The 10263-nt window shown below is 38.3% G+C and overlaps 1 protein-coding gene across 1 annotated transcript in view; it reads right to left on the bottom strand.

Moving 5' to 3' along the window:
* Positions 1 to 2817, bottom strand: part of tmem102 (transmembrane protein 102) — a 40682-nt gene extending 37865 nt beyond the window's left edge. Inside the window, exon 1 of the mRNA XM_033984005.2 lies at positions 2608 to 2817. The gene's annotated coding sequence lies outside the window, so the exon portion shown is untranslated. The remainder of the gene's footprint in view (positions 1 to 2607) is intronic.
* Positions 2818 to 10263: the final 7446 nt, after the last annotated feature.

Below are 10263 nucleotides of genomic sequence, written 5' to 3' on the forward strand. Positions count from 1 at the left end.
CTGTGGGCCAGTCGAAATTTGTACATGGGCCGCAATTGGCCCCCGGGCCGGACTTTGGGTATGCCTGCCTTAGGAGGTAAGCCAGAACAACTGGGCTTAGACAACAAAAATGACTATTTTTGCCACTGTAGCTTAAGTAGAATTAACTTGGCAGGCACTGTAAAATCACATAATCTGTGACAAGTTCTCAGTAGCCATGTGTTAATCATGAGACTAAAGGACAGTTGTTTTTAATGGAAATATGACGTCAGAAGCGCAAAGCTGCAATTGATGTGTCTGGAATTACAGTCATGCATGAGCTATTTTAGTACAAGAGGCTTCCCACAGGTCTATAGTTATATCCCTTTACATTTTTAGAAGAAAATGTCTGCATTTAATATTTAAGCTATACCACTACTACAAGTAAAGCAAAAATATAAAACACTATGCAAATTCTATTGTTCAGTTTGTTTCCATTATACATTGAAAAAGTGAATGTATTTTGAGCAAAAACTACAAACTTTCCCTTATTCCACATTCTATTATGGCTGAGAAGATTACAGCTTGCTAAAATAAACTTGGCAAATAGTTAGCATACCAAAAGGATCAGCGTTATATATGGCAGTCAGTCACTTAGCAAGTAGCTTACAAACAATTTAGCGACAAATTTAGGCAATAGTAAGCTATTTAGCAACAGCTGTAAGAAAGGCTTTAATCACAATGGAAACAAGTCAAGTTGCTTACAATATGTAAGCTCGTGACGTTTGATTGATACAAGGATAGGTACCAAGGGCCTATTAAATGTTAATCTGCACATTCTGAGGCATGGCAATATAAAGATGGGCATGATTAACAAGTAGATTAGATAATCAGGGACACTCCTTGTGCGTCTGTAAACAAATATGGCTACGTAAGAGGGAAAAAACTAAAATGATACAGGTGACTGAAAAACATTGCGGATTTCTGCAGAACCAATGAGCGGCGGACTAAACTCTGAAGTGAGAGAAGTTTAATTTTGCTCTAAATGATGGACAACCAATGAGCTCCTTTGTTTCACATATGTCACTGAAATAAACCCATTTCAAACTAAATAGGCCTATACTACAGCTATAATTTATCTTATGGAGACCTAATTCACCCTCATTTTAGTCTTTAGTCTTTACTACAGCAGACATTTTTGTTCCAATTTTAATTAACTGAATGTGTCAAATAGTATATTGCAAATGGCATAACTTGCACCGCAATCATGTTCAGCATTTGTTGATTTTTCATAAGAATGTTTTCTTTGAAAATACCATAAAACATAGAAATACTGGCTTAGGGTGACCAGACATCCCTATTTACCCAGGACAGTCTCAGTTTTGAGCCCTGTGTGTCCCCTGTTCCAGCAGGTTTATCCAAAACCACTGATTTGTCCCAGTTTTATTCTAAAAATCTTTCTGTTTTTGACTAATCTGATCCCTGCCAACAGTAATGGGGGAAATATATTGTAATTTCTTAGCCAAAATACAGAAAACTGTGCTTGAAAGAGATCATAAGGCAAGATTATATACTAGCCCACAAGTGAGTTGAAAATGGACAATGTTACATGATTTTTTTTTTTTTTTTTTCACAATTTTATTTATGCCAAACATCCAAACCCAGTACAGGAATCTAGCCCTATACTAGCCTATATTGGCTCTTTCGTTATTTGAGAGGGGGCATTTTACAATATGACAGTTACTTATAATTAAATATCGCTACAGATTTCGAGTTTGTAGACTGCATAGTATAGTTACAAAGGGTTTATCAACACATTTGGACAATAGTTCAGCAGACAACACGAGTGGAAACCGTTTAAATCCTCCATGTAAACAAATCTCAGTCAGGTGGCATGTCAATATGGCTTCTGTCCAACTCAACTGGGTCAATCTAGCTGCTAAGCTAATAGCCGTGCTAATTAGCCACCCTGCTGTCTGGGGATAAAAGCTAGCTAATGCATACTTTTAACAGTCTTTAAAAAAAATACCAAAACAGTACAGCTTAGCATTGTACCACTTGAGTAACCACAGCCCTATAGTACGAGGTATTAGTCACGTAGAAGAGCTAAGTCGCCCGTAAAACGAGTTCATTTATCGGGTAATTAGCTAGCCTAATCATTAGCAAGCCGGGATAACGACCGGTGGCTACAGCACGGCAGGTGCAGCGACACAACTTAGCTCGCACGCAAATATTCCCATGAATACCCCATTGCTATCCGGCTGTACACCCGCGCCAGCCTGAATGCTAGCTCCCAAGCGTTCCCAACTAGCCCCACAACTACGAGCTAACATGCTGCGCTCATAACATGTACAACGCGCATTGAAGGTTTGTCCCAGGCATGCCCAGAAAATTAATTCAAGTACAGACACGTTTATACCTGTACGTTTGTCAATTTCCGTGCATTTGTGTAGTGCAACGCAAAATCACCATTACGCGTCAAGCTATTTCCAAAGCAGACCTGTGCCAAGAAGCAGACGCTAACGCACAACTTGCACGTATTTCTTTCGCTGCCTTTGCAAACATGTGCCACGATATGCTATAAATAAGATGCCACACATGGTTCCATTTGAGTCCGATCATTCTAAAAACACGCACCGACATACGTACCCTTTCCACGGCGAGGCGAGGTAGACCTTTAACCGCTATCTTGTCTGTTTACTATTTCGTAGATCCCCGTGGTGTTTCTTCGTCCATGCAGCTGTCATCTCCAAACACAAGTCTCCGACGGTGCCACCTTCCCCCTGGCAACACGATCCTAGATATCATGGTCCTACTCCTCCTCCTCCCAGTTCCAGGATGCGTGCAGGAAAAGGGATTAGCGGCTGTTGGAGTCAGTGGAGAGGGTAGTAGGGAGTGGTGGTGGTGGCACGGTTACGCATTACGCACGCCCCTTGTTACCAGCGAAGCGCGCACGGATGGATTTGTGAGGTCAGGTTTATGATTAAAATCTCCTGCCCTCGGTAAAATAATGGCTGGTGGAGGTGAGGTTTTAGTGAACAGGTGGGCGGTTTCACTAAGCACTTTACAGAGATGGAATGGTCTAATGGGCTATTGGCCAGTGGTCTACAGATGGTTCGCTCTCTAGCTCAATATGCAGGCCTGATAAATCGAAGATTAATTGTATAAATTAAGCTTCATACATTTTAATAATACAATAATGACACAATCTATAGCAAAAATAGATGTGAATACTCTATTATTCAACTAAGAAAACATGTAAAGGCCAGAGTGACTTTACATCTAGTTATTTTTTATTATAAGCCTACTGATACTGTTCTGCAGACAAAACATTCAACTAGTTAACTAGTTACTTAACTAGTTAATTTTCAACTGCAAAACTATTATTATACTTTATTCAGGCTATTTAACTACTGTTGAACTATGCTGCATTTACTTTGCCAAGAATGTTGCACCGTATGGTTTTAAACATATCCTAGTGACAAAGAGTTGATATCGCTTGGCCAAGTTATAGGTCAGATCTGGGAAAGGGAGACCTATTCACAGTTAAAATGCCTGTTTTTTAAGGTATTCTTGAAAGGAAAAAGCATGTGTACTTGAATAAACATATCACACTGTGGAACATTTCAGGCAAAGCAATAACCCCCACCAAAAACCAGTGAGTAAGCAAGTAAGTAAGAAACAGTTAATAATAATACGAACATGATTGCAGCACGCTCAGTGGAGGCTAAATGCAAAACCCAAGACATGACACATTGCTTACTCAGACAATTGTAACATTAGAATGGTGCCTCTAGACATACTGCAATAGAATTACACACCATAGCAGCATGAGCTGGAGGGAACGAATACAATGACATCACACTTTGTTCAGTATCTCCTGACTTGCAAGTGATAATCTGTAGTCCTAGAACATGGAAAGAATGACAACAACTTTAGCTATTTACTCACCTCTTCTACTTAAAAAAAAAAAAAGTTAAATAAAAAAAAAATAATAATAATAAAAAAAGATGGGCCTATAAGCGATATTTGCCAATAATGATATTTAACTTTTAAAATTCATAGGAAGGCCCACAAATGTATCTTTTGTAAAAAAAAAAAAAAAAAAAAAAAAAAAAAAAAAAAGTAAAATATATTTATCTAAAATGTAAAATAATTTGTTGCACCCATATAAGGCTTTTCTGTTTCAATTTTGTCTCATTCAAAAAGGGCACTGTCTCATTCAAAAAGGGCACTTAGAGAATATGGCAGTGAAAAAAAAACTGTATCGAATATAGATATTGTAACAAATAACACAACAAATAATTGTTGTGGAAAAATTACAGTTCTAGATGAAAGGTAATCCATTTGCGAAGCTCGGTGAGTTTTGAAATACAGAAAAAAGGTTTATTATTTTGTTATAGCAGATACAGACAGGACAGGGCCCAGGCCTGCCCTGGCCAAAAACTTGCAGCCTTTCGGTGTCTCCCCCAGTCTCTCTCCAAGTTCCCATCTACCCCCAGTCTCAGTTCCAGTCTCCACCCCCCTGAGCATCTGTGGTCCGACCAATTTATATCAGAATGACAATGCTACATACATTTCAAAGCAGAGTGATTTTTGTTTCACACCGTTATGATAATGAACTTTTACACTTAGACAGGTAGAACAACAACAAGTTTCCTGTGGGATGGAGACAGAGCCTTCACACATGTTACTGTCTAGTCTGGGTCTGACACACTGATGTGACGTCACTCCTGTAATCATATGCATTTAAAGACACAACATGAATATACTTAAATTTCCATCACATAACTACTGATACGGCCAGTACTAGAATTTCCATCTGAACCAGTGAAGTGTCAATCATCATGTACAAAAAATGCAAATTAATGCACTGGTTCCTTGTACAGTTGAAGTAGAAATATAAATATATTTAATAAATGCTTAAGAAGTCACACAGTAAGTTCATGTAAAGTTTGCTGTATGTTCAAAAGTAGTAGCTTTGCATGTGAAATCAAGGGGTAACAATGGACTCAGACTTGAACTTTAACAGCCACATCAAATCAGCAACATCTCCAGCTTTTTACCACCTAAAAAAACATTGCAAAAATCAAAGGTATAATGTTAAAACCAGACTTAGAGAGACTTATCCATGCGTTTGTCTCCAGTAGGTTAGACTACTGTAACAGCCTGCCCACTGGCCTCTCCAAACGAGCCTTAACCCTCTCAGGCTCAAATTAAGTTTTAGTAACAGGAAAAATCTGATATTTGGGGAAAATTATCATATGGGGTAGTAATATACAATCCTGACTTTTTTTTGAGAGAAATCTTCACATGCAATGCATTCTGGGATGTTGCAAATTTGCAACATTGGCCCGGTGTGGTAAATTAACACAAGACTGAATATGATAATAACACTAAATTTATTTGTATACCACTTTTCAAAACAATGTTTCAAAGTGCTTTACAGTGGCAGAACAACAGTCAAAGCAACTTGGTATATATAACTTTTTTGTGTGATACTCCAAGAAACTTTTTTTTTTCTTTTGTATAGCACAAAAGTAATTTGCACTTCAGGCAGGCCATTTGTGTGTAACCATTCTTGCACAGTCTGCATCGTCCACATTTATCAGCAAGGATGAGAAAATGATTGAATCTGTATAGACTGATGACATCCCATGGCGCAATCATCCTTCGAAGTGGAGGTGGAGGTGGGGCAGCTTGATGGGGTTCTGGAGCATCTTCCAATGATGGTTGTCCTCTTTTTCTGCTGTTCAAGTCAGCCTGGTTTCCAACTTGGATGAGGGCATCTACAACTTGTGCATGGAAGTCAAGAAGCGGAATATACTTCTCCTGCTTCTGCATGAGATGACGGTGGTAGACGTCCCATGACTGTTGCAATTGGGTTGTATCGTGTTGCCGCCTGCCAGTACAGGCGGTACAATGGCATACATACTACGGTCATCAAGATGTGTAAACCAATGACTTGGGACAGGGAACCATTACTCCATTTCAGATGGGGCTGTTTTGAGTTCCGGCCCATTCTTCATAACTGCATACAGGTTAGATTGGTGAAAAATAATGTTCGAACACGGATTTGTCCATGAAAATACCAGGGTATTGGTGATCAAAATACCACTTTGGACTTGGTATTTCGTCTGGTGGAGGTGAGAACGAAGGTCCTTGGAATGAAGAGTCTATGTCAGCTGCTGGGGGGTACCTCTGCCTCCAAGAAAAATCTTTGTTTACTGGAGCTGGGCCTGGCTGAGGTTTATCGTCATCTGGTAACTCAGTGTCACTGTCTGCATGTACGTTATGAATTTCAATATCAAGGTGGTTGGGATTAGCTCTTGCTATTGCTGCCACTGGGTCATCATCATCATGGTCAGACTCGTATACTTCAGGAGCAAAATCTGGATCGCCAATTTTCGTCTGAATTGGATTCTGTGTCAGATAAGGCCCCACGTAGAAGGCAAACTCAGTGGCTTCCCTGACTGAAAATCTTCATCGGCCTGCCATAACGCACTGCAAATCCTGCAAAAAGAGTATTCTGTAAGATTGTTTGCCAAAAAAAGCTCAAACAAAGAACTATACTATTAAATGTGCCATGGAATTTAGGCTACATCAGTTTTCCTCATTGCACAGTCAAATGAACAACATATATGCCATTGCTTTTGATCAAATCTGCTTCTGATAGTTTGTAAATTCACTCAAAATTATTTCATTTTCCATAGGATATACCCTCAATGACACCTCAAAGTAACAAGTAAACAATGGTGATAGGAAAATAACTCTAGTATAAACTGTTGCTCAAAATATGGGCAAACTAGTAGATAAAGCATGTGGCAGCCATTGGTACCTGTCCGGGAATATGTTGCAAATCTACAACGTTGAAATAGAGCTGCCCCTGGGAAAAAACCTGGAAGACATAAAATCTACTAATTGGCATGCACTGCATCTATATTTATTCATAATTTATCTTATGCATTTTTGGTTTCAAAATAATGGAGGTTGGTAGTGATACTTACATGTAATTGATGCCTAGAAAATCCGTTTCAGTAAAACCATGCAGACAGACATGTTGGAAGAGAGACAGTGCTGACATCTGGTGAGCAATTGGGAAACTGTTTGTTGCTAATGCACAACTAAGTCCTGCAGTGCAACTTCTGAGTAAAAAAGGCTCAAAAAATATAAATGTGGAGTAATTAGGTAATTGGCAATTAGTGGTTGCAAATTTGCAACGCCTGCCTGGAGAGGGTTAACACAGCTGCAGTACATCCAGAACGCTGCTGCTCGGGTCCTGACTAGAATCAGGAAGTACGAGCACATAAGTCCTGTACTGAGGTCTCTGCACTGGCTTCCTGTAGCTCAAAGAATAGACTTTAAAGCAGCTCTGCTTGTGTATAAGTCTCTCCATGGCCTAGGTCCAAAGTACACCTCCGACATGTTAGTGCCACATGAACCATCTCGCAATTTGAGGACTTCAGGGACCGGCCTCCTGCTGGTGCCCAGAGTCAGGACTAAACATGGGGAATCAGCGTTTAAGTTTTATGCAGCTAAAACTTGGAACAGTCTTCCTGAAGATGTGAGACAGGCCTCTACTTTGACAATGTTTAAATCCAGGCTCAAAACGGTTCTGTTTAGCTGTGAATATGACTGAAAGGTTTTTATTCTGCACTCTTCTCTTTTAATGTTAATTTTATGATGATTATTTGTGATTATTTATGTTTTGATTTGTGTGAATTTAATGTCTTTCTTATTCTGTAAAGCACTTTGAATTACCTTGTGTACGAATTGTGCTATACAAATAAACTTGCCTTGCCTTGCCTTGAAATGGGTTTGGATATTCAGACAATTTTATAGGTCCTTCAACAAGACAAATGCTTATAGGCAAAATACAGTGAAAGCACATCTAATTTAGTTTACATATAAATTCAAATGTACAAATTGCACAGAGAATAGTTAAATGTGGTTTGTCATAACAGATTGGACATGTGTAAGATTTGGGTGTCACAGCTCATGTCTTCTGTAGACCATGTAACTTTTCAACCAAAAAATACAATAAAACACCTGTTATTGACTCCCTGTACACAACGGCAAATGGCTAGCTGACTGTTACTTCTTGCTCAACTATATCTCTATGGCAGTTTTGCAGAGTCAAGCTAAAATTAGGCTAATAAATACTTAATGATCAGGCAGTGGACAGGGAGTTGTGGGTGGGTATCCCTGACTACGTGTTAAACACTTTACAAATGAGGTGAATATTTCACCGGAGGCTACTTCTGAGTTAATAGCCTCTCAATGCTTAATGCTGCTAATGCTAATGCTACTTTTGAAGGACTGTAAATGTAAAAATTATGCAAAAAAATTGGCCTACACATAAAAACAACTGGGTGGTCTTATTTTTTTTTTTAACCGGTTGGCTGTTTATTATTTCATGTTTTAAAAGAAATACAAAATCTGCATTATATTTGAGACAGTGAGCTTGCTAGTGTGCTCCTGTGCACAGATCCTAATGAATAAATACAAGAGAGATAGGCCTATTTTAAATCCCATACCAAGGAACATCACAGAAATCATCTCCATGGAGACAAGCAGGTGGCCGGACCAGGAAAGCTCCATACTGCTACCTTTATACTAAATGCAAACCTTTGCTTGGATGGTTTGGAAAATGAAACTTTGAATATTTATGTGAACACTGCGTACATATCCAAATAAGGTGCTCAGGATTAATCTGATAAAATACAACCTCTCTCATGTCAATTTGTTTATTCACTTGCTTTTTTCTATTTTCACTTGGAGTTTGAGCGCATAAATAGTGAAGAGTTTGGGCTTTTGGGCGCAGTGATACAGCAGTGCCTCAGGGGAAAAGCAGACATGTACTGTGGACTAATACTGTTGACTCTACTGCTCTGTGGTAAGTCATCAGTTACCTCAACTGAGTACATTTCCTTTGTATTCTGGTCATTATAAAGCACTTTTTTCTGTATTTTCCACTTTTTATTCTGTATTTTGCACTTTTTATTCTGTATTTTGCCTAATGCCTCTTTACTGTTGGTGGGTATCAAATTGATCAAAACTAGGATCACCTGGGCCATTTTCTGGATAAAACTGGGACAAATCAATGCTGTCCCGGTAAATAGGGACATCTGGTCACCGTAATCCATGTAGCATCTCAGTTACTTACATATCAGGAATAGTGTTGTCATGCTACTAAAATTTCAAACTCAATTTCGATAGCAAGGAAAAGGTTTGATAGGCTACTCAATATCAATTTCGATACTAGAATGATGGAAAAAAAACACTTTCCCTATGTGGTGCTATACTGGTGTTGATACATTTCAAGATTACTCTCAAAATGTTCAAGAAAGGTCAAATTTTGTCTTGTTTGTGGGATTTTGTTCAGTGTTGATACTTAAATTGAGTATCTATTTTTCGATAGTGGTTTTAGTATTGATTAATTTCTGATTTTCAATACTTTTGACAACCTTAACTGGAAATATCTTAAAACGTATATGACAGTTTAGACTACTAATTTCAACAAACCCTTGGCAGTAGTCTTATAATGATAACATAATTTAAAGTGTGATATATTTCTGACATAAATATAAACAATAAACAGTAATATTGAAACTAATTCATGCCACTGACATAAAACCCAAAAGCCAGATTTAAACTACAAAAGCTATTCTAAATCTACAATATTTGTCTTATCCTATTGACAAAAAATAACAAACAAAATCCCCAGTAGTACAAAGGAAACCGCAAAAATATGCTGTTCCAGATTTCATATACTGAACGATATATTGATATAGTAATTATGGTGACCGGCCTACTGAGCAGTAAACATAATTATTTTCAAGATTTCACAAACAAATCTGGTTTATTTTACTTTATGAACAACATGAAAACCTGTCACTTCAACTTTATGGTGTGTCATTGAGTAAACACAATTAGGGTTAGATAGGGTCAAAAGTATATCAGACCTATTCTGCAAAATCAACTTTTTAGAGTTTTTAGCCATGTTATAGTTGTTTCCCCTCACCATTGACTCATTTGTATTTGGAGTGATTTGTGCTTGTTTTTTCTGATTTTCAAGATGCCATATTGTGATCAATCCCCATTTTCACCGCCACTGGTATATGCCCACTGCTCTGTACTTCGTTCTCCAGTTTAATTTTCTTAATTGGTGATACACGTAGGATTCAGCAGCGCCGTGAGGTCATTTTGATCCAAATGAAAAAAAAATCTGTTACTAGCTTGATCTGAAGCTATCCATCAGAGGTGCCGACAGTTGCATGGCTCTTTGGGCACCACATTTTTCTA

Source organism: Periophthalmus magnuspinnatus, chromosome 18, assembly GCF_009829125.3.
Source record: "Periophthalmus magnuspinnatus isolate fPerMag1 chromosome 18, fPerMag1.2.pri, whole genome shotgun sequence".
Lineage (NCBI taxonomy): Eukaryota > Metazoa > Chordata > Actinopteri > Gobiiformes > Gobiidae > Periophthalmus > Periophthalmus magnuspinnatus.